The following is a 24,760-nucleotide window of genomic DNA, read 5'->3' as shown; positions in this document are numbered from 1 at the left end:
GCTCACCCATACCTCCTCCTACAGGATCTGAGGGAAAAAAAAGTCCAACTGACGTCCATTTCCACCCCTTATGAAAGTAGGGGTCAGCTCCTGCCGTAATGTGAAGACTGGTAAAACATCTTTTCTGACAGTTTTAAAACTTCCAGAATGCAGAAATTAAGCGAAAGGAATTGGAAATCTCAGGGACAGATTCCAGCAGACAGCAATGTACACTCAGTTCATTAACTGACTCTGACAAAATATAAGTTCTACATTTCATATATGTCACAAACTCTTAAGAACAGTAAGTGTTTGTTAATGGACTTTTGGGGGGAAAAAAGCTAAACCAAGTGGCAAAGGTCTCTGCACTTCTGTGTCTCAGCAAAACTGGCTGCAAAATAGAGTAAACTGTGGATGTATTTTAGGGAGCTACAAGTAAAGTTTCAGATTAATCCATTCCTGAACCTGTGCTGTTGCTCAAAACAGTAATTGGAAAACAATCCTGGTAAGGTTTCGTGCAGCAAGGACAAAAATTCTTCCTTCAGCACAGGTCAGTCCTTTTATTTCCTGGGGAAGGGAATAAATGGTTCCACTGGGGATCTAATAATTGTTTGTTGTTTCTTTTTAAGCAAACATATATGCACCTGTACTTATGAATAGTTACGCTTTTATTTGGCCATAAAGTGCCCAAGTGGTCCTTTAAGAACATAATTCCTCCCTAATTGCACAGCCCTGAGTACTCCTGGACAAATTGTAATTACAAATGCATGTTCATTCTGCATGGACAGTCCCTGTTTTACTATTTCTAATTACCAAAACACAAATGGTTTCAAATTAGAAGAATCCCACCAGTTCCCATTTTACATGAGCACAAGACAAATTTAATAACAAATCTTTCAAGGGTCTTGTAATTCAGGCTGGCCCAGGAGCAGGTGCTGTGAGAAATCCCCCTCTCTTCAAACACATGAAGTGAGAGAAATGCAAGGTAGACCAAAAAGAATCAATTTGTCATGACCAGTAAAGAGAGCTGGAGCTTCTATTTTCATTTCTGATACCTGAACTGGCAAAGCATTTCAGCAGTGACATTTATTGATCATGTAGCCTCAAAACAAAACTGGGGGGGGTGCAGAGCCTGGAGAGGCAAAAGATATGCATTAAATACAACAGGGAAGTTCCAAAAACTGCTTTTAATAGCAGAAAAAAATCCAGAGAAACAAATCCCATTTATAGGCCTGGGAAGCATGGGAAGCTTGCAGCCACTCTTACCAGCAAGAAAGCGTTGGGATTTTGCTATCACATGGCTTTTCCTGTCAGTTTGATCACTATTTTAGATGCAGAGGGGACATTGTGCCTGTTAATGTCACTGGCCTCAATCATGCAATCCTTAATCAAGCAGAAATCCCTGCAGCTTTCCCCATAAAAGAATTACAGACTTAGTTATAGGTTTTCTGGTGCAGGTTTGACCCCTGCTGCCTCCCTGCTGCAATAAAACTCCTAAACCCTTTTGGATCATTACTCCTGCAACTTGCCTGAGGGCACAGGGGGTGCAGCATCCATGGGGCTGTTTTCTGTTTTTATCCAAGAGCTGAGGATGCATCCAGTGACTGCCCTGGCCAACAGACAGCACGAGAAACCATCTAAACCAGGGCCAGGGCTGGGAGGGAATTCTTGCCTCACAGTAAATCCTCCCACCAACTCAAACTCCCCACAACTTCCTCATTCTTGTTCAGCCATTGCCAGAATGGCGTCCTTTATTTAGAACAAAAAAAAGATGCCTCTTTAATGGCTAAAAAGGTTATTAGGATTGTTTATTCTAGGCTCTGAAATATGTGTTCAATTCTTAATTTGCTTATAGGTCTTCTAATTACATCAACATTGGGGTTCTGCCTTTGTAGCTGTAATTGGAAGCTGATGTAAAACCAAGACTAGAAAACATTAAGCATTGCAGTGACTGGAGCTGTTTTTCGTGGCATTTATCATCTCACTGCTTGTTTATCAGAACGAAATTTCCAACGCAATTCTCTTTTTAACCTACAATATTAGGTGAAAATATTAAACATGTTCACTGGCAGATGATTATTTATCAGAGACAAAGCCAAAAAAAGCCATACCCTACTCAAGGCAGAGCCTGCAACTCATTATGTAACATAATTCAACATTAGAGAGTGAGGAATAGAGAATGCTTTGGATGGGAAGGGACCTTCAAGACCATCTCATTCCACCTTCCACTAGACCAGGTTGCTCCAAGCCCCGTGCAACCTGGCCTTGGACACTTCTGGAAGTCCATACAAGAATTCCTACAATGTTTGTGGCCTAGTTGTGTTCAAAGGCCATGATTTCAACTGAACTTAAAATCCCCTCCAAGATCAACAGTAAATTCTTCTGGATTCTCGTTTTCAAGTTTAAAATTGTACCAGGAAACATTAATTACAAACTAATCTAAATGCATCATCACCCTGTAGCCGATTGGCCTCAACCCTGACAAGTGAAGTGTGTTCTTAGATCCAAACAAAGGTGATTTTTGGGGTCTGTAGAAGCTGCTGAACATCAAAACCAACTCAAGACACCTGAAATTATTCTCCATTGAGATCCACATAAACATTCTGATAATGCCAAGTGCCATACATCATTAGAGCCCTTTATTCAAGGTGCACTTCATGGTTTACTTGCCATATTGTAATAGGAAATCATAATGGAATAATAAATGAAGAAAAATAGTTTTTCTGTTGTCTTTGTTCGAATTTCTCAGTGTGTGAGAGCAACACGTGTCTGATTTTTCATCTCTCCTTCAACAGCCTGAACTGACAGATTGCCCATAATCTGTTCTAAAATCTCAGTGCCAGAACACGACAATAAGCCCCACGGAGTGGCTTGGGAATCTCAAAAGGAATAATTTACCACTAACCAATAGCTGAAGGGTGACCCAGTTTGGTGAGGCCTGGAGAGAGACACATTGCTGGTGGCTCCAAGCATGTGGGCTCCATGCAGGCACAGTTAAAAGGCAGATTAATTGGCAGTCAGGTGTGAGGAACAAAGCCAAGGAGCCCTATTGAGGACCACACGGCATCCAGCCTGTTTGGAAAGCACTTTATGAATTAACCTAGGCTGGGGTTTTTTAAACTGTGAGCATCCAAAGATTCACACCAGCATTTCTCCAGCCTGATCTGTATTCCAAAGCAGTCCTGCTCACATAAATCTCAGTGCTGTTTTTTACTAGAGAGTGAAAGGGAGAAAAGCTGCTGTTAAATCAATAGGCTGCGTTGCACACCACAGTATATGAAAGTCCTGGTGCTGTGCTTATCATTTGTGCTGCCACCGACTAATTGCTGTCCCTTGCACTTCATTATCCCCTGTAATATGGTTACAATAACAGAGGATGACAAATAAGAACTGTTATCTTCTCCAGGCCAGTCTTTCCTCCCAGGGTGAGTTCTCATTCAAATCCATCTATCTGGATGAATAAGATTTACCAGATTACACATGGACTTAAAAGGTTTAACACGAGCAGTGATGGAGAGCTGCCTTAGGAAATATTTTTACAGGCACACTTTGGGGATCTGGCACAAAAAACTCTTTACTGCTGCTTTTGTACCCACCATGGTTTCCCTTAGCTCTCCCTGCATTTAAGGCAGCAGTGCTGGCAGACAGAAAACCTAGTTCTATAAAATACTAAACGTGTCTCATGTCTTCTCTGAATCAGGTCTGCCAGTCATTCACACACCAGAGAGGTGGTCTGATTCTTTTGATGTTAAATTAGATCCTGAAACTAATAAAACTGCCTACATTGATTATGAAGCAGAAACAGGCAAAGAATATTATGGATAGGAGAAAAGAGTTTGTGTCTGGCAAGAAAGGATAAAAGTATCTGATCATTAATGGGTGGCCTAGTTAAAGAAAGTCCTTTGTTGCAGCAAAAAGAGGAACTGTAGAAAATATGAATGAAACCTCCAATAGCCACATTACGGCCACCTGGTCTCTGGTGAGGCTCAGGAGAGGAAGAGGAGCCTCTTTTGTGGCTTCCAAAGTCTCTGCAGGAGATCAGTTTTTCCCATTGGATATAAAGGATGTGCACAGTGTCAGAAGGAAGGAGAGATGGGGAAGCCATTATTACAAAGTCTTTGCTTATGCTAAAGATCCTCAAATCCTCAGTGTGCAGATACAAACTCATATGGACTACAGGAGGCTGCAATGGAAACTCAGATGTTTCACCAATCAAATGAATGCATTTATAAATTACATTTCTTTAATCCTGTGGCAGCCTCACATGTGTCTCAAAAGTCAGCCTTTACCCTGGGCATCCAAAGCACTCACAAATATCACCAATATTTGTCTACACAAAAGGCACAGTTGCATTAAGGCACACATTTGCATAATTAAAAACATCCATAGGTGAAGGAGCAAAACCAGAAATGTAACAAAGAATCATTTATTTTCCAAAGCCTTCCAAACCAAAGTTGAGGTAACTAATTGCCCAATATTTGGTGGCTGGAGGTAGTTCCCACTCTTACCCATGCTGAGCTCTCTGTAAACTTTTGCATTATTCTGACTCCTTCTGGCAATATTGTTTCTTTCCTTTTGATGTTCTAGATGCTCTTTTTGTTTTCTGCTTGGTTCCAAACTAGTTATAATCAAGAAATTCTCTTAGAAAACAGCATTACGTAAGTGTCCATAATTATGTGTAAACTGGTGCTAAACACCTAAGGACCCCAAGAGTCCATAAAAATAAATCTGAACATGCCCATGAATCATTGTCTCATTTGTATTATTTCAAATGCTCTGCTAGTTAATGATGTCTTGAATTGGTTTATTATTATTATAACCTCTCTGATAGTTAAATCAATCAAATAATCAGTGCTGCAGTTCATCAAATATACACCTCCAGGAAGATGCGGCTTCCCTTGTATACTGCTGAGGAAAAACAGCATTTCTTTATTATAGACATGATTAGTTTGTCTTAATATCCTTGAAATGTGGTGAAATAGTGCCTTGGAGGTAACAGTCAACTATTTTTGCATATGTTTATAGCGTTTCTGTTTCTCTTAGAAAGAAAAAAATGTAAATTGCACTGCACCAGTTCCAGGGTGGAGTCACTGGTGTGTCCTGGCTGCAATCTGTTACTCAACACTGCTTCATCTCAGGCACTCACACCCTTCCAGAAACCCACCGAGCATCTTTCTCCTCACAACTGTGCTGTATCACACTGATTTTGCTTTTTCCCTTTTATTAAGCCAGTCTTTCAGAAGCTTTGCTACATCTGTGTGGATATCAGCTTCTGATATCTGTTCAGTGAGCAGCATTAAAAGGAACTACTTGTCTTAGCACTGCATTGACATTATCATGGCAAATTGCTTTAAAATATCACTTGTAACTGTAATATTAGCACAATAAAATATTTTAAATTTGCCAACTGTGTCTCAGAGCTTGCCCTGATGGTGAATTACTCCTCATAGTACATAGTACATTAACAACAATTCTAATAATTGTCAGGAGCACTGATGGACATTTTGTTCTACTCAATGAAGGGAGATCACAGCTAGAAGGACACAGGCAGTTTATTAAATTTCATAACTCCTGCTTTCAGGTAGGTGATGTGGAAGACTTACACCTATATATCAATTATAAATTTATTGTGCTAATAGCTGGTAGGATTAGAGCATCTGCAAGCTGCAGTTTTATGCAGAGCTCAGGATCAAGGCTTCCCATGCAGTGACTCCCATTACAGCCTAATAAAGATGAATGTGGCCAGTGTAGCTCAGAGAGAGCGCTCACTAAATGAAGAAAGCAGCTCGGTGAATGTGGAATCTGTACAGGAGCCAAACCCAACTCCTTTTTCTAACTCAGAGATGCAACATTTGGGCAGCTGCCCAAGGAAGGGAAGAGAAGGAAAACCAAGTCTGCATGCATTTTTATTTCTCACTGACTCTGAGCCCACACCTATAAAACCTAACTAAATTCTTGATTTCTTTACATGTGCCATTCCAGGCTCTTTAATACATGATTATAGGAATGTAATTGATATGCAGGCCATGTTAAATGCATTATGGTAACTCTGCAGTTAGGGAAGTAACATATTCCCACTAAATTTCAGTATAATGCAGTCCAAAGTGAAAACACGATAAAAGGAATTCAGAAGATGAGAACTCAGTGGGGTTTCATAATCCTCAGCATGTGCACAGTTGAGAAGCAGAGCTCCAAATGACCTGGACAAATCTGCATAAAGTTTTTTAGCAAACATAAATGAATTCCTGAAGTAATCACTCCATCAACACATGGGATTGTATCTCCACCTCTCCCACTCTTCACTTCTGCTTGCAGAAGAAGTCTTGCATAATAAGTAAAAACTGCACTTGCAAAGTGGTTTTTTTGAGCCTTTAGGATGAACACTGCTCAACCTGACTACCTGGTGGATATATTAAATAATTTATCAAAAATATCTATGCTGTGCTTGATTCTAAGGAGAGAAATAAGGAATGATAGTCTGTAAACAGTGGTTTGTTACACAACTTTCAGAATCTAAAGGCTGAACACTAAAGTAACCTCTGCATTGCACAAAGGAGATAATTTGGCACTGACAGTGTGTTCCAAATTTGACCCATCCTTCTGAGGAAGGTTCTCAAAGATGGGATAGTTAAAAAGTTAGCTTGGAAAGGATGTTACATTTGGTAAGCAAAAGTCAAATCTGGTCAAACTGAAACAATGCTACACAGTTGAACTGGATGATGTCGTGGGTCTCTTCCAACACTGATTCTGTGCATGACCTGACACACCAGACCCTCTGAAGAGGGTTAGCACAGCTGGAAATGACTTCCAAAGCTATTCCTGGGCAACATGGAAGTGCATCACTGGAGGGAACCCCGAGAAAGTGCCATTCCACTCCTGCTCTCTGTACTGGGCTGTTCTCTCAGGGTCCTGGGTGCATTGGTGGGCCTTGACAGCCCTGCCCAGCCTCCCTTTGGACCACCACTCACAGCCCAAGGACCCAGAGGCTGCATTTCAGCTCAGCCCTGGACCCTCAGCCCCTGCCTGAGCTAAGCTGGAGCTGTGTTTGTCTCCAGCTCTGTCCCAGCCAGGCCTCTGCCTGCCCAGGAACCCTGCTGATCCTCATCCTATGGACTGAGATCCCAGCCTGACCTCACACCAGCCTCCTCACCAAGGACCTGCTTGGTCCTTCTCACTTAAAACAGGGTTAAATTTACACATTTCTGAAATAAATGGATTTGAAATCATAGGTCATTGGTTCATGGTAATTAGTGTGTGACATCACTCCTGCTAATGTTCAACATATGGTCTAATGCAATACTACATTATTTATTACTACATTATGTTACATAAGTGCAACACATATAAAGAGTCAAGCAACTGAAGGCTGCACTTGGTTATGTTAATCCTCTCAAGTACCATGGTATTTCACAGCACCTCTTAATAGCCAAATCTTTTCTGCATCTCGACTGCTGCCTGGCAGTCTGGCTAAGAGAGATGTGGGGGATCCATTCCTGTAGCTGAGATCTCACCCTGCCTGCAAGTGCCTCACCAGATGGTCAGCATATTGCATTTTCCCCTTGGTAACATCCTTTTTTCTCCCTACATCTGGAACTCAAGTAGGAAAATACTTCTGTTGTTTCCTGTGGTGCTGAAGGTAGGGACGTATCCTCAGCTCCAGCACAGCACAGCTGCCCAGGTCTGTACAGTGTTTTAAGCTGAGATACACCTGAATTTTGGTGCTTATTTTCCCCTCTCACAGCCTGGTGATGCACCAGGCAGGGAACTGCTGTCTCTTTGATCAAGAATTTCCACAAAACAATTGCTTATTTGATCTCAGGTGCTTGAAGTGCTGCTTATCCTATTCCAATGCTGTTTTGAAATGGCTTTTAACATTCATGACTTTCATCCTAAGATGCCTCTATTAGTTAATCAAAAGGTATTCTTGACCCCATTCAAAAGTTCTGGAGCTCTTCCTGTCTATTGTCCCCTAATTAGAGTCACAGGCCCAGCGTGATGGTCTTCTCCAGAGGAACACTGAATCACATAGGTCACTGGCATGAGGCTGCTGCCTCTGGATTGTTCCCTTGCTCTCAGCACCAAGGAATGGAATGGCTTTTTAAAAAATTCTGTGTTTGCATTAACGGGTAATGTGTTTGGGAGGGAATGACTTTTTTATTGTAACATTTTAGCAACAGCTCAGAGCTTTGAAAAGGCATCATTTTAATATGCACAGTGCTCACCTCCTCAAAGAGCGAATACTCCAAAACACTTTTCAAAAGAGTTACACACGTTACAGGTTATTTTAGGAGTTCATTTCCCAGCATTTCTAATTTCTTTAGAAAACAACATCCTGAAATCACCAATCATTCCAGAGCCCACACTAACACGACAGCTTGGCAAACAGAGAGTCCAAACATGCTTCCTTGGCAGTGCCTGTGTGGGGTGTCCCTGGTGGCACTGGGTGCCCTCAAAAGCCACTCTGTACCAACCTCCATCCCCTCAGAAGAACGGGGGACAGAAAATACAACCTTGGGGTCTGCAGAGCTGTTCCTCTCACACGTTCTCACTCCTCCCACCAGCTGCAAATGCACATTTTTGGGGTTTTCCCCATCTTAACTCTGTTATTTCAGTAAACCCCTGATAGGTTCAGCCTTGGCCAGTGTTGGGCCCATCTTGGAGCTGGCTGGCATTGGCTCCATGGGACATGGAGGAACTTCTGGCAGCTTCTCACAGAATCTTCTCACCCCTGCAGTCCCCCACTACCAAAACCTGGCCATGCAAACCCAGTGCAGTGACTGCCACTTTTTAAACTGGCCCCAGCAGCCAAAGGTGAGATCCACATAACCCAGGAAACAGAAATCCCTGACTTGCTTCTGCTGCAGAAGAAAATCTTTAAAAGCTCTTCATATCAGGAATCTAAATCTTACTTTCAGAAGTGATAGAAAGTTTAAAAGCTGAAGTGTAACTGGGTTTAGGTGTGTAAACTATTGATGTGGCATCAGATTTCTCTGTGCTGTCTGAGGTCATTCTGGCTTTGCTGGAGCACACACAGGGCATCGACAAACCCAGCCCTGGCTGCCAGGCCCCTCGAGGAGCAGCTTCACAAAGCTCCTTGTACTTGTGCATGTTCTATGATCACAGGTACACAGATCCTCCATCCATTTTCAAAGTGCAATTTAAGACTTTTGAGAACCTCCCCCCCCAGTTATTCCTCACTAATGTCTCTCGATGAGGTCAAATTCCTCTTCCCCTTTTACAAACTTGTAATACCTGCTTTTCTCTCCAGACTAATTTTGCTTTATAAACTATTAGCTTCAAGGAGTTACTCCAGAGTAACACTGTTGTGTGATCAGAATATAAACTAGAGGGAATTGCCTGTGTGTGTTCTCATCCATATCATTCAACCAGTCTCTCCTATTCCCTATTTTTTCACTCTCTGTTAGTTATCCCTCCCAGACATCTTCCAAATCCCTTTATTGGGTTTTGTATTTAACAAAGAAGCAATGAAACCACAGAACTCTCCCTTCATTACCAGAGTATTGTAATAGCATCTTTCTTCACTCATAAATAGTATTTCAGAACTGTGAACATCTGCACTGTGGGAAGAGAAACTGGAATTGTCAACGGCCTGAACAACATCAGCTCAGAGACTCCTGGCTAAAAGACCTTCCAGTCATGATATTTTGCATATGCAAAAGCTCAATCATATCTGGAGAGCCTAATTTGCTTTAAGACATTTAAGATTCCTCTGATCTCTCTTCAGGACCATCAGCACACCTAAAGAAAATTTACATTTTTATGTGCCAGGATATGGAGAATTGTCTCAGGAATATAACTCTGAAAACTTGAGTCAAATATTTTTTTTCTGTGGATCTATCTAGGAGACAATTTGACAGTGTAGGGTGAGGAGTTTATTCACAAGCACTTCATATAACCCACTTAATTCTCACCTGGCTTTCCTGCATCACCCACATATTCATCTCAGAACCACATCACGTAAAAACTTCAGACCACCTCCCTTGTCTTGTGGGGCAGCTGAAGTCACAGAAATCATTGAAGTCATTAGAGTCTCTTAAGGACCAATGACCAGGGTGCCATATTCCACTGACTTTCCATGCAGGAATTCTCACTGAAGTCACTGGGACCTCACATGAAACAATCAGTGCTGGATGTGTTCCCAAGCAATTCATTTCTTCAACTACAGGTTATGGCTTTGGTGATGGACATGAATTCCCATTACTGCCAACAATTTTTACATACCTAATTAATTTCCTGAGCTCCCTATTAAAACTTGGTGCAGAGTTTGGCTGCAGCCTAGAGGTGGCCTTTTTGCTGGAGAAAATACCACCTATTTGATATGAGATTCTGTTTCTAAGAAAACGGGAACTAACCTTGATATTTGAGTCGTACAGACATTTCATCCAAGAAGAACTGGATAAAGATGACAGGATTTGGTGGCAAGGAGTGTTTTTTCTGTACGGTATGAGAAGAGCTTGGATAAAAACAAAGTCAAAATTGATTCATACTGATTTATACAATAATCTAAACAGAACTCTTGAAGGATAAAGAGACATGGAAGAGACAGTGATGCAGTTCTCTATTACTGATGATGATTTAGGCTGTGGATAGAGCCAGAAAGCCCAGAAAGCCTTCTGCCTATGTCTCTGGGATCTTTTGCTCCCAAATAAGAGTGCCCTGCATGAGGATGCTCAGGCATTAGGCACACAAATGATTGGCTTTTCCAAAGCTGCTCACAACAGCAGCACTTACTCCAGCCAGACACTTACCCATAGGCTTCAACTGAAACCACTTCTATTCAACAAAGCATGAGATTAATTTTAAACCCATTCTCAAAAGCTTTGTTGAACTAGGTTTAAATAAGAAGATACCACAAGCAAGGAGAGCAGATATACAGGAATCCACAGAGCTGGAACCAGGCAAGGCCAGGCAGAGTCAGGTCCCGGGGACTGCGGGAATGGGATCCCAGCTTAACACAGACTGTGCCCAATAACAAGCAACGAACATGTCTTAAAGGGGATCCAAAAAGGGCTCTGCTCCTGTTGGTGTGAATCTTCCCCTCATCTCTGCCTTATCCCACTTCCTTTGTTTGTTCACTGATGGCTCATCCCTGGCTCCAGGAAAGAACACCTCACCCAAAACAGCTTTAAACCCCAGCTCAGGGCTTATAGACCCTTCCCCACCAATCCAAGGAAGATTCCTTTTGATGTTCAGTTATGCTTGAAAGCATGTTTGTGATAATTTTTTGGGGTAACTTTTCCTTCCGGAACACCCAGATGACACCAGGGCTGAGCCAGGGCCTGGGAAATCCCTGAACACCCCAAGGAGTGGTTACTTGGTGGGTCAGTCTGTCCTGGTGACACCAAAGGGGCCAGGGACAGAATGGATGCTCCAACATCAAGTTGCTGCAGTGTGTAAGAGGCTCCCTCTGTCTCTTGCCTTTCCTTGCAGGGAATGAAGAAGTGGGACATAAAACCTTTCAGTCAGTTGCTAAAGTCTTCACTGTTGCAAAGATAAAGTAGTTGGAAAGGAGCTGGAGTCATTTAGCAATTAACTGACATTTTAAAAAACAATTCTTTTGCAAGATTCAGGCAACTCTTTTTATTATCTAGTTAATGGTAGCACTTAGAGAAGCTAATTTTATGTGTAATAAAACTTCATTACTATCCCTTCTTCGGAGAGAAGGGTGCAGAGGACAATTGGAATAAGAAACATATGGTTTCTTATACTTTATCAGTCATATACGTGCATGTGATGCATTATAGGTACCTAAAACTTTCTTCTTTATCTTTTTCCCCCTCTTTCTTTCCTTTTCTGGCTGTGCACAGCTGTATTCTTTCATGTCAGAGGTCACCTATCAAATCCTACTCTTCTCTTTTTTTTCCAATCACAAATCAATGATGAGGACAACAGAAGGTTAGAGGCATTTTAAAAATAGCACTGATGTTTCTGCTTGCTTATTTGGGTCTGGTGAGTCTCTTTCAGGCAGAGATTCCTAAGGAGAATGTTCCAGATCAGCAAAAGTGGGCATGTGCTGGCCCCCCATGTGCTGCAGCTCCAGGAACAGAGATGAGCTGTCTGGCCAAGTGTGGATACAAAAATACAGCTAGCAAGAATTTCTCTTGCTTCTTTCCAGTGCCGTGAGATACTTTTCTCTCTCACGGAAGATAGTAGCAGAGTTCTATAAACTATGAACACCTGCGACCTTGCAAAGCTTTGTTTATGGTATAGTAGAAAAATATTTTGACAATGGATGTTTTAGGATTTTAGCCAATCACCCCAGGGGGCGGCTGATCCTTTGTCCAATTAGACTATGAAGAAAAAAGTCTATAAAAGAGTTTGTAAAATAATTAAATAAATCAATCTTGCTGCACAATTCCTGCCTGCTGGATCTCTCTCCTCTCCTCCCTATGGCTGCGGGATACAGTAATAGCCAAGCCCTCTCCAGCCTTTGGATCAGTATTGGGAACTGTCAGAGCAGCAGCTGGTGTTGAGATGGAAGGGAAATGAAGGCTGAGCAGGGAGCACTGTCACACTGCAAGGTGACAGGATGACACAGCTTTTAACTCTTTTTCAATCAATGGAGTTTTTCAGCTAACCCAACCCAATTCCCATGGAGCTGGTTTTCTACCAGTCATTGTTATTAACCTGATACTTATTGTATTCAGAGCCACAAAGGTGGACAGATTGACATTTCATATAATATAGATTTAAAAGCATAAGATGGAGATTTCATCAGGAAAGTGCAGATTTGCAGAGTACACATATTATTTTCAAACACAGGGAAAGGAAAGAGCAACAAACCCGAGCTGGCTTTGCATAATCACCACTACAGCAAGTAGGGACTTCCTCGGTGGGAAAGTTCCAGTCTGTGTCAGATCACTGCATAATTCAGGTGCCTTTCACAGCTGCTCCACCAGCCTCACCTCACAGAAACAACACTGTTGGCTACAGGTGAGGAGTTACAAGTTTGTGCTGTAAGAATTTGCCCATTGCACTGCTGAGGCTCCATCAGTTGGCCCCCACTGAGGATCTGCTTGTGTCATCCCTCTGTAGGCTCAAGAAAAAGCAGCTGGATTGTGCGAAAAAGGCACTTATTAAAATAGAAACACTTCTATCACAAAGAAAGATCATCTGGAAAGTGCTGGCAAAGGATATTTTGTTCTCTCCCTTTCCTATTTGTTCTAGCAGGACAAGCCAAACTCAGCTGTCACTTGCAATGCTGCAAGCAGAACAAGCTGGTGTAAACTACAAAACTCCATTTGGAGTTGTAAGTGCTAATTTACACCGAGGGAGGAGCTCAGCCACTGGCAAATTCTACTGGTGCTGCTCAGCTCTAACCCAAAACAGGATTTTTCTCTGTCTCTTTCACTTCTCTTGGAGTTGGAGGACTTTTATGAGTATGTTTAACAATGAGCACCCCAGGGACACCTTGGTAAACCAAGCAAGAGGGAGAAGAAAGAAATTATAGATCTGTTTTTCAGACATTACTGCATATGCTCAATGAATGCTCATGTCTTTATGCATTCCAAATCCTCACTGTGATGGAAGCCGACCCCTTCACTACTGCCTAAGTCAAAGGCAGGAGCAGTGATTTAAAAAAACCTTCTGATTTGGACCCAATTGTTTTCTATTCTTTGTAATTACTTTAACTTTCAAGATCAGCTTTTCCTGTGAGCAATTCAGTAAGCAAATCAATTTTCCCTATTCCTAGGAGAGATTCTGTCTATGTTTAACTTCAGAAAAAAATGCTCTGCGATGGGGTATTTCAGAAGTGTGCTCTTCATCTGAAGACAGCTCCTTCAGTCATTATTTCAGCTGCAGGTACAGTCTGTATCTATTTCCATCTAAATTTCCAAAGACAGGTACATTTCCTCTACCCTATCTGTGGTAGTGATAGCTTTTAAAAATATTGGAGGGAACTCAAGAATCCCCGCTTTTCATTGTGATATACAGAACTTTCTTCTAATCATGGGACGATTCAAGATAAAAAACCTTATGTAGAAACTATCTCAGTGATCTGCACTGGTGGACTCATGACAACTTTGGTCTCTGTAGTAATTCCAGTAAAATGATGCTGTGTGTCTTTGGAATATCTTTGGGAGGCAGTTTTTCTGGAAAGCATGTGGTACAGGGAGGCTGTGGGGCAGAACTGCAGGGAACTGTGAAAGCACTCAGCTGGGGCAGCCAGAGGCCTGGGTTTCATGCCAGACTCACCCTGTTCAGTCTTGCAGCCGTGTCACAGCCCTGGATGTTCCCTCATACGAGCTGGGTTTGGTATTACAGCGTTTGCTTTGCTTCAACCATGCATATGCATATGTAAACTTGGCCTGGGATGTGCTAAATGCCTTTCTAAATATGGATGAACTCCTGAGCTGGAGCCAGATCACAGTCATATTCCCACCTTTGTGAAATGTAAAAAGCAGTGGGAGGTGGTTTGTGCTTTGCAGTGCCATAAAAATACAATGTTAGATCTGGCTCCGAGCCCATTGTACAGGGAATGATCTGAGAGCCTGGGGTGGAAAGAGAAGAGCCTGACCCACTGTGAGACATGAATTACAGCCCACATTCCATGCCTTGGTCAGCCCATCAGAAATCCTGCTCTGAGGTTTCTGTATTGTTTTTGTATTTCTTCAGTATTTCCAGATGAAAGGTGCTAATGTCCCAAACATCATTATTAACTGAAATTCATTGCCTAGTCAGAATATGTAAGAGCCTGATGTTATCTGAGACACACTGAGAACTGTATTACTACATAAAAGTAACTGTATTACACTTCACAAAGAATCTCAGCATTTATAGAGCTGAAAGAATGGTTTGAAAACTACATTTGTAATTTTAAATGAGACTTTTTAATCAAAGTGGTAGATTGCAGCTGCTACTCCAAACCTGGGCACGTGACTCGGTTCCTAGAGAGGGTGTTCTTCAAACAGATGAGCAAAGTTTCAGGCTGAAAAATGTCCTTACAATTGCAAGTGCCTTCTGCAAGTACAAACTAGAAAGGAAACCTTAGGAATGAGAATTTAATGCATATTCTTTGAATCAAATGGTGCTGAATTTTTTATCTTCTTTTTAGTTCTCTGTTTTTGCTGGACATTTAGAGCCTCTCAAATCAGTTTTTTTTATTAATTCACTCTTGACCATTTGGGTTTTCTGACTGTCAGAGGCACCAATAAATGGTTTTTTTCCTGTATAAGTTTTCCAGCAAAGCAAAGTGTTTTACCCAATGCTCACTAGAGAGATGCACATGGAATGGCAGAGCTCCTGCTGCCACTGAGGCACTCATGTGACGTCACAGAATCCCAGGATGGCTTGGTGGAAGGGACAGTACAAGGTCTGTTGGTCCCTTTAGTTCCACTCCCAGCTATGAAACTGCAGACCCCAGGGCATCCTTAGTAGTGAATTTTCTACTGGATGACTGTTACATGCTTCCTGACAGGTAAGAGAATTAACTGTTCTACCAGTAGCACACATGGACATCCCCACCACCCCACACATCATTTCACTGATTTCCAGCACTGGACTGGATCCTTTATCTGCCCTTCTGCTTCTTCCTGACTCTTCATTTCCTTTATTCTCTCCTCCCTGTTATCAAGTGTGTGTTTGCCTACACCAAGAAGAAATTATCAAGGCTAAAAAACATGTACTTTATTGTACAGGGCATCTTCCCAGTTTATGCAGGTGCTCTGATGCTTAATTAGTTACTTTATGAAATCCTTCGAACACAAAGATACAGAGCTCTGTAAATGCAAGTATCTTTTATTATTATATAATGCAAATTAGAGGTGGAGCCTGCTAACACAACCAAAACTCTAGTGTGTGCTTTCACACATGGAGCAAAATTCATCAGATAAAACCAAATTTTCTCTTTAGTATCTTCACTAATCTATTCCAGTGTTGGGAAATTGTTTAGAAGAGTTTTGCAGCTGGACCACTGTTTAACAGTTTTCCAAATGCTGCCTTCAAAAGTGCTAATTTCCTCTAAGCCAAGCTTGGCTGACCCAGATATTTTAACATTTATGACCCTTGTAGTCTCTTTCAAAGTTCTGATTGTTAAAACATTAAAGGTTTCTATACTATGCTAATGGAGAGAAGGTGAGCTGGTGCGAGACATCTGCTTCTTGATAATAATTATCAGAGTAATTAAGTTTTGCCGTAGCTGCTACAATAAGGATCCAGTTTTGACATTTATAAGAGTGGCATTATGAAAAGCTGAACTCAGAATTATCTCTTTATCATACGACTAAAACAATTACAGATGTTCTATTGATGGATGCTGTGGTCCTCTTCTCAGCACAATAATTATCTTTTAATGAGCCCACATTAATGTAAATTGGATTCATCAGGAAATAAATTTCCCAATGAATGTGAGGCACTCTACAGGTAACCTTTCATGAAAGCAAAGCAAATACTAATCTTGATCATTTGTGGACTAGAGATTTCCTTTCAGGTCTGAGACAAGGCAAAAAATCCAGGTGGATCACATTGTTTCCTGGTATTCCAGGCAATTCAAAGATTTAATGAAAATAAATTGAATTTGTCACTTTTGTAAAATTTGTCATGGGTAAAGGATGGATAATAATGCATGTTTTATGTGGGTTCCTATTTCCATCATTCCCTAATTCACCTCAAAGAGTTATCAGTGCCATGGTACAAATAGAGGGAAGCTCAGTGCCAAATCTGCTGTGTTATTATTCCAGCTGCTGTGTTCTAGGAATCCCTGCTGCCTTCCTGCCTCTGCTCCACACTGCACCAGTTCTGCCATTTTCCTGGGTGTCTTGAGTTCTCTAAAAATCAAGTTCCACTACACAAAAAACTTCCCGCCTCATACCCCAAAAAAAGGGCAAAGAACAATTTTTTAAAAAATCTTATGAATATATAAAATTATATATTATGGATATAGCTGTATATAGAATCACAGAATATGCTGAGTCGGCAGGGACCCACAAGGACTGCCGAGTCCAACTCCTAGCACTGCACAGGACCATCCCCAATGTCAAATTTGGAAGATGCTGGATAATTTTTGCTGGAAGTCTTCAACCCAAGACCATGAGGAGTAACTAAACACATGTATAGACTAGAAGCTGTGTCTGCTGTATTCATGGGATGGAACATGACTGTATTCAATTTCCTAAACCTCTTCTATATTCTTTACCCTGAAAACAAAGTTACTGAAGGAAAAGACAGAGTTAAAGCTGCGTTTGTAACAGAATATGGGGAGAATATTTGGCTTGGGCTAGATAAGACTTTGTTCAAAGTCTTGAGATGCAAAGTCAAAGAAATGCTGAGAGTCCAAGTCACTAACCAAGGAAAGGGTAAGGTGGGGAGCAGCTTGTCAGAGGAATTGCACCTCATCATTGGTTGTGTTCTCCTATCACCGGGCTGATCACGGCACCAGAGAGCGACAGGGGTGACTACGGAGCCAAGTTGTGGCCCCAAGCTGTGAGGGCAACCTGCCCTAATCTGTACAAGTGAGGTCCCAAAATTTAGGTATCAACAGCACTGCTGCACCTGATATTTAGCCAGAGTCCTCGGTGGGTTCATGCAGTTTGTGCCGAAAGCCTGCAGGTCCAGTGAGAAGTGCTGAGGTGCAGGTCCATACCTGTCACCCATGGGCTCTAGGGCAGCCAGAGCTCGGGCTAAGGCAGGAGCCAATGATGGCTAAAGCCAAAGGAGAAAAGGGACCAAAGAGATGTCCCAGTCAGTGACAGGCTTAGCAGTGTCCTGGATCCATCACTGTCATCAAGCTTTTTGAGGGCCTTTTCTCTATGCCAGGAGCAAACAAAAGGTCTATGTATTACTCCAGGACTATTTTGAGGACTGAAATGTGATTTCATAGGTACACAGTCTCACTTTGGCCTTCTGCAGAGAATAATTTTCTCCCACATTAGAATATTTAAAATAGACTTCATTCAATTATGGTGACTATATCAGCTATTTTCCCCCCTGAAACAAACAGTGCCCTGAAATTCATCAGGAGATACATATTGAAATGCATGCAAATTGTGTACATACACTTGCTCTCTCCCAGCTATGGCAGCAGAAGCCTCCATTAAAAAAGCATTCCCTTCCTTACTGCAGCATTTGTCTGCAGCTTCTAAATGTCAATATTATCCCCAGTGAGAGGAGGGAGGAGGTGGGAAGGTTGGGAGCATTAGGGAGCTAATTGCCACCCGAAACTGGGAGTTGGGAACACTCCACGCCTTGTGCTGCAGGGACCCTGCACTGTCAGGTCTTGCTGCACAACCCTGAATTTACAGAGCCACCCTTTGTGTTCCCATGATCATCACAGGAAATGAATTCATGTTAATGAGAAGGTACAGCAGTAGATTAAAAGAATGTTCTTTACAATTTATTAATAATAGGAGCCTTTGAAATAAAACACAGAAAAATGCCTGTGTAAAATCAACTTCTCCAGATCGTTCCCTGTTTTCATCAAGAACTTGGCCAATAACATGTGAGAGCTCAGCACTAAAAGACAAGCTTGAAGGGCTTTTTTTGTTAAGATGTCACAAATAAGAAATAACACTCTATTTGAAGCAGCCGTGATCACCAATTTGACTCCATATGGCATTTTTGTTGCACATCAAAAATGGATGTTAGTCAGAAACTCCCTCCCCCATCCAAAGCAAGGGAAAGCCGAACACTGAATTTCCTTTGGCACTAAGACCGTAGTGGATGGAGCAGTTCAAAGGTTAGGAGTTAGATTCTCACTGAAAGTCACCTGTGCCTCTGTGGACAAAACAGAACCACTGAAGGGCACTGGTTTTTATCCAAAATGACTGCCATTCCCTTTAAATATAGCCCTCTATCAAAACATTTCACAAGGATATTTAATTGAAATTAATCTTGGATTTTTAATATTTTCTAATATGTCACTCTTCCTTTTTAAGTTTGGCTTTTTGAGTAGACTGCCAATAAATAAGTGATTTTTTCCCACCAGCAGGTTACCTCTTGAAGACAGTTTTCTCTGGATGAAGGGAGAAGGGATGTGTTGACAGTCACAGCTACCAGGACCATATGCTGCCTAATCTCAGCTCGAGCACATACTCTGAGCCTCATGAAATCTATGTGATATTTAAATGCATCTACACTACACAACTCCTTATCCATCAGATCCCTTGCTCCATGATCTCTCTCCACACAAACACCCACTTCCTTAGGTGTACTCCAATATTAGATCCTGTGGGGTCGGAAGTTATGACAGTTTGCTCTCTGGTTTCAGTGGATTTGCTGATGTTTTCCTGACTTTGACTGACATCACAGGTTTGACTCACTTTCTACAATTCTAGCAAGTTTTACCTTGTTTGACTAAAGACCCTGGGCATTCAGACAAGAATCTGAGCTGAAAAGATACTGGATTGAAGGCACTACTAATGCAAGATGTAAAAGTAAAAAGATCTGGAAAGGAAAAAGCAAAGAAAAAAAAAAGTAAAGACCTGGTGTAAAAGATCCCTTTTGTTTCCTGCTTTAAATAAGATTTATCTTGTCTCTGTGTGTCTGTTCCTGCCTGACTGTCTCCCCCTCCTCACTAGGAACTTGTTTTAACCCACCAACAGCCTTTGGCAGACTGGTAGAATATCCAAAAATATTGCAGTTCTCTGGCTGTTCTGCAGTTAGACAATGAGACAAAAGAGGATGATTTTATTACTGCCCTGAGGAAAAGAACCCTTTTTTTTAAGCATCAAAGGATGCATATGGGACTAATCAGTTGGAGGCAAAGGCTTTTAAATTTCGTCTCCTGACAATGCCTATCACACCAAAATGCTGCTCCTGGCTGGGGCTGCAAAACACCACTGTAAATATTAATCCAAACATGTCCCTCTCTATCTCCAGCCTAGGAATAGCAGAGGTGTGGTATTTAATAAAACAGCCTTTTTGTAATTACAGAGGGATCACTGCTACAAGTGCAGCCCAGACACCAAGTCTGTCTTTTGCCTCTACTGAGATTACAAGTGTGACAAGTGTGATTTGGAGAAACACACCATGATGGCACAATTTCATGCTCAGTTTGCCATGCATACAATAAGGCAACAGGAAAAAAAAGCCTTCAAATGGTAAATGGAGTAAATTTGCTATGGAAATCACTGAGAGAAGATAAATATAGAGTCCTACAATGTCATTTTTACAGTCAATTTTCTCTGTGTATCTGAAGTTTATCTCAAAAGAAGGGAAATTACATAAACATTTCATCTGGACTGTAATAGTACTAAATTAGGTGCTCTAGAGATTATTTATGTGATGTAGATAGGCTGTCAGTGGCAAATATGAGAAGTACAGTAACACTGAAACAGAATCCTCTCTAATTCATGTACAGTAGTAAGTGGGAGCTTATGCAACTTCTAAGGAAATGTTTTTTACAGATATTTAAACCAATTTCAGCTGAGCCATGTGTTGGAGAGATACAGTGGTTCTTTCCCCTCAGACCAGACTTCCTTTTGGAAAAACATGAGCTGCTTTAGGATTAAATCTTACATGGACTTTTTTTGTCTCCATTATTTGAGTGAGGAGACTGAGTGTATTAAACAGCCACTGGTCCCACACCAGGTCCATGGCAGGAACGAGCTGCTGGAGTGGAGGGGCTTTGTCCCAGCTGTGGGAGTCATTCATTTGCTCCAACTACCAGAGACATTCCCTCCCAAACCAAGGCACTGTGTGGAAGTTCCTCAGGACTCACATCTTGTCCATCAAATATGAAGGAGGGCAGCCCTGGATCATCACAGGAAAGTCATGTCTGATTCCTTCTTGGGATGCTGATTAGAAGCAGAGCTAAAAGGTGGATTTTTCTCTTTGACCTACTCCCCAGTTACAGCTCTGTTGGAACAATCGGAATGAAAAACTCTTGAAGATCCCTACCAGATACTTTCTGATGAGTGAAGACACCAGGAGATGCAAATGTGATACAGCCAATGCCTCCTGTCCCTGTAAAGGGGCATTTGTGGAGCAGGCTGGGAAGAGGGATGGAATAGCAGCCAAAGTCCACCTCCCAGGGATCTCAGCGGGAATAACACTCTTGCCTGTGCCCTGTGGATCAGGGTCCCAGAGCTGCCCATTTATCTAGCCCCTCAAAGCAGCTGTGAGTGGACACCCAGCTGGCCTTTCCCAGGATGCATCAGGATGGTTGATGAGGGAGGTGGGTGTTTCCCCACCAACTCGTGTATCCCTTTCTCATGGCCGTTAACTCACCTACAGAAAGCCCCTTGGCTTCAGTCCTGCCCTCCCTCCATGAACAGGATGCACTCCATCACCATTTGTCAGGAAAAGCAAGGAGTTCTGCTACCTGCAGCCACAGAGGGAGCAGCAAACCAGCCCCTCCTGCAGCCCATGACTCACTGAGTCTTGTGCTTTTACACTCTAAAGTGACATCTAAAGCATCTTTCCCCCATTAGCTGATATTGCAGCAGTGGCAGATGCACAACAAATAATACATTATAGACCTGTACTTCAAAGGTCTGAGTAGTGCAAGTGCAGTGTCTTCCTTACATTCAGTTTATTTAATGTTTTCCATAAAAAGGGTGTGTGATATTTATTTATTTGTTTTCCAACTGAGTGCTTAGACTGTGGTTCCTTTCAGTTTTCATTCTCCTGCTTGGTGACCTGGCTGCTCCAGCGAATGCAAAGGGCATTTCAGAAATAAAATGGAGAGAAATACAGTTATTAATCAGCACAGCTTACTGAAAATGAGCATTCTGCACAGGGCCAAGCCCCAAGGAAAGGAAAAAAGTCATGACATTTCTAGGAATGCCACTGGGAGCAGTGTGGCCAACCTCTGAATAATGAGATGAGAAGGTAAAATGAATGTAGTTGGGTGGCCTGAGGGGTTAAAGAAACATAAACCCCTGGCTGAGAGGGGAAACTTCCACAGGACTTTGATGCCTTTTCCTGGTCTTAAAATCACCAGGGATGCTTAGAAGGGAAAAAGGGATTTTACCTTTGTATTTATTTTAAGCATCCTTAGGTGCACTACGTCCAGGTTGAATGCACCTTAATGCACACCACAATGCCCCCACCCAAACGAATGGGTATAACATTATAGGTTTTACTAATTAGCATATCTATCAAAAATTCCTCAATGAGATGCTTGAATGAGCCCCCCTCCCCAAGGAACCTTCACCTGGATGGTTCTATCTTAGTTTACAGAATGTGTTCTGGAGAGGACCTTGGGGTCTGGGGCACACTGATCCCTAGCTACAAAGCTTCTAAAATGTTTAGTCTCTCAGCTTGACAAACAAGTCCAAGAATGTAGGCAAAAAGCACTAAGAATACAGAAGTTGTAAAAAAGGTATAACAGGGGTATAAAAGAAAAGGCAAAAAATCTTCATGGCATCAGCTTCACGGTGTGTTCATGTTTTAAAGGAGTTCTCACAGAACTCCTGTTTTCATTTCATTCAGTTTTGGCTTCTACTTAGATCTTTTCTAGAGCAACATCCCAGGACATGCCATATGCCAGAGGGAAGGGTGGAAGCAAAACCCCAGAGCCTCCCAAATGAGATGCAGGGAGGAGGCACAGCCAAAAAGGGAATTCCGGGCTCATCAAAGCACTGTCCAGTTCTATCTCTGAGAGGGCTGGCAAGGAATTACAATTCCCAGAGCAGCAAACTGGATGAGATGGGATGAATCCCTCACATGGGGCTGCACTTAACTGGCCCATGTGGTGAAATGACCCCATGACAGGACATTTAACTCACAAGCAAACAACTTGGGCTGTGCCTGCCCATGCATGACTGATTTTAGGACCACACCATGCCTTGAGCAGGACAAGTGACTGTTCCTGCCATGAGGCGCACACCAGGGCAGGGATTGTCTCCAACATTGGTCTCAAGGTGTGATGTATAACCAGTGCTGGAACATGGCCCTGCCTCACCTGCTGGGGAAGAACATCTCTAAACAACAGCTGCAATTGGAGATGAACAACATTTTCAAATTAGCAGCCAACTGATTTCATCCCTACAAGACCATCACATATCCCAAAGCTCCCGGAGGTTTGTATATACACACACACATACAAGAATTGACTCTGGTATTTAGGCTAGTTAATAGGTTCTCAAGTTCCACACACAGTAAATTTTCTTTACTGTATCAACTGTACACTGCGAGGGAGATTAAATTAACAATGTTGCAGCAAAGAACAGACCACAGTTTATAACAGATTTATAAGTACTGTATGGACATGTTTGCCTTTTCCTTTATTTCCTCATAAGCGATGCCATTATGACAGCCATAATTCTTATTTACTTGACTTGTAGGCTGCTGGCAATAGCATAAAAATAGATTTTGAGAATTTATATCATACATGCATCATAAAAAGGCAACAAAAGAGCACAGGTAAAATTTATTTAGGTTTAGAGCCGGTGTTCTTCATATTCATTTTCCCACTAATCCTCTTCCCCTAAGAGTCATCAGCTTTGCTTCCCAACAGCCCAAGGACCTGACATTCCCATCAAGAAAAACAGGAATTGCACTGGAACTGTCTGACTAACTTTGGGCTTAGAGTTGATACAGAAGTGGGAAACAGCACAAATAAATTACCCCGGGAACACCGCTACAGTCCCAAAATATTCACTCCCCAAAACTGAGGAGCTTGTTTCTAATTCAAATGCACCACATGGGACATCTCCTTTCAGCTTCACACAACGGACTTCATCCAACAGCACCGACAGAAACCACCACTGACTCTGAGAGGGGATCAACAATACATTGCTGAGCTCCTTGGAACAGCACCAGTGTGGGATCCGGACACCAGGGCTGGAAGAAGAACATTCCAAATGGCATTTTGCAGTAACTCCACAGGACATTGTTCTGCTTGTGAAGAATTTCGCAAGGAGAGAATTTTAGCATTACCTCATTTCAAGAGTGCCTGTTCTCAAAGGCAACATCTGTTTTCACAGTGGGCAGATGCCAAAATGTGCACTCCCAGCACGGTGGTGGGAGCTGCTGGGAACTTCTCTCAGTGGCACAGGGGAGAGAGCCAAGAGAGCCAAAGGAGGTTGTGGAAGGGACCAAAAGTGCAAAACCCGAGCCCTTGTTGTACACAACTCTCCTTTCATGTGCACCTTTGTTTGTTCAGTGACAAAGCAGGAACTGTTCTTTACCTTCATGTTCTGGGATGTTTGCTTTAACAGGACTTTCCTTCCACCTATTATAAATGTTCAGTGAAATATTCAATAAAAAAGGGAAGATTTGCAGTTAGAGAAGAGCTCAAATAAAGTTCATGGTTTCTAAGTAATGCAGCTTTCAATTACCATACCCTTTTTAAACTGGGAAAGATGTAATGTTAATCAAACATGTAATTTGCAAGTGTTTTTCTTTAGTAAATGTCATGTACAAGTAGATATTTAGGATGTAATGCAAAAAGTAATTGCAGTTGGATAACTTTCCATGGTAATATTTATTTACATTAGAGCAGACGTGAGTATTCCTGAAAAAGGAAATGAATATTGTGCATAAAATCCTAACCCCACTGAAGTCAATTCCAAAGCTCCCTTTGCCTTCCAGGACTAGAATGTCACCCTTCCTTTAATGCAGTGTGTTAAGTAATCCCTTTCCTGCTGCTTATTAAATAAGAGTGAAAAACGGAGTCAGCAAAGGGAGCTCAATGGAGGAAATGCTCAGACTCTTTCCAAGGCAAAAAATACCAAAGGAGAATGATGGAAAGTGCCTGGAAACCAGAGGAGTGTTAAAGTCAGACATGAACTCTGATGGCAGAGATTCCATTGGTTCCATTCCATGCTCCAATTTGGTGTCCACAGGTGTATCATGCCACATTTCAGGGTCCTAGGAT

General features: G+C 42.0%; 1 protein-coding gene across 1 annotated transcript in view; it reads right to left on the bottom strand.

The window, feature by feature from the left end:
- MEGF11 (multiple EGF like domains 11) overlaps positions 1-24,760 on the bottom strand; it is a 255,687-nt gene that overhangs the window by 122,043 nt on the left and 108,884 nt on the right. The window lies entirely within an intron of this gene.

Source organism: Corvus brachyrhynchos, unplaced genomic scaffold, assembly GCF_000691975.1.
Source record: "Corvus brachyrhynchos isolate BGI_N302 unplaced genomic scaffold, ASM69197v1 scaffold200, whole genome shotgun sequence".
Taxonomy (NCBI): domain Eukaryota; kingdom Metazoa; phylum Chordata; class Aves; order Passeriformes; family Corvidae; genus Corvus; species Corvus brachyrhynchos.
Note: the sequence above shows the minus strand (reverse complement) of the source record. Positions and strands in the feature narration are given on the sequence as shown.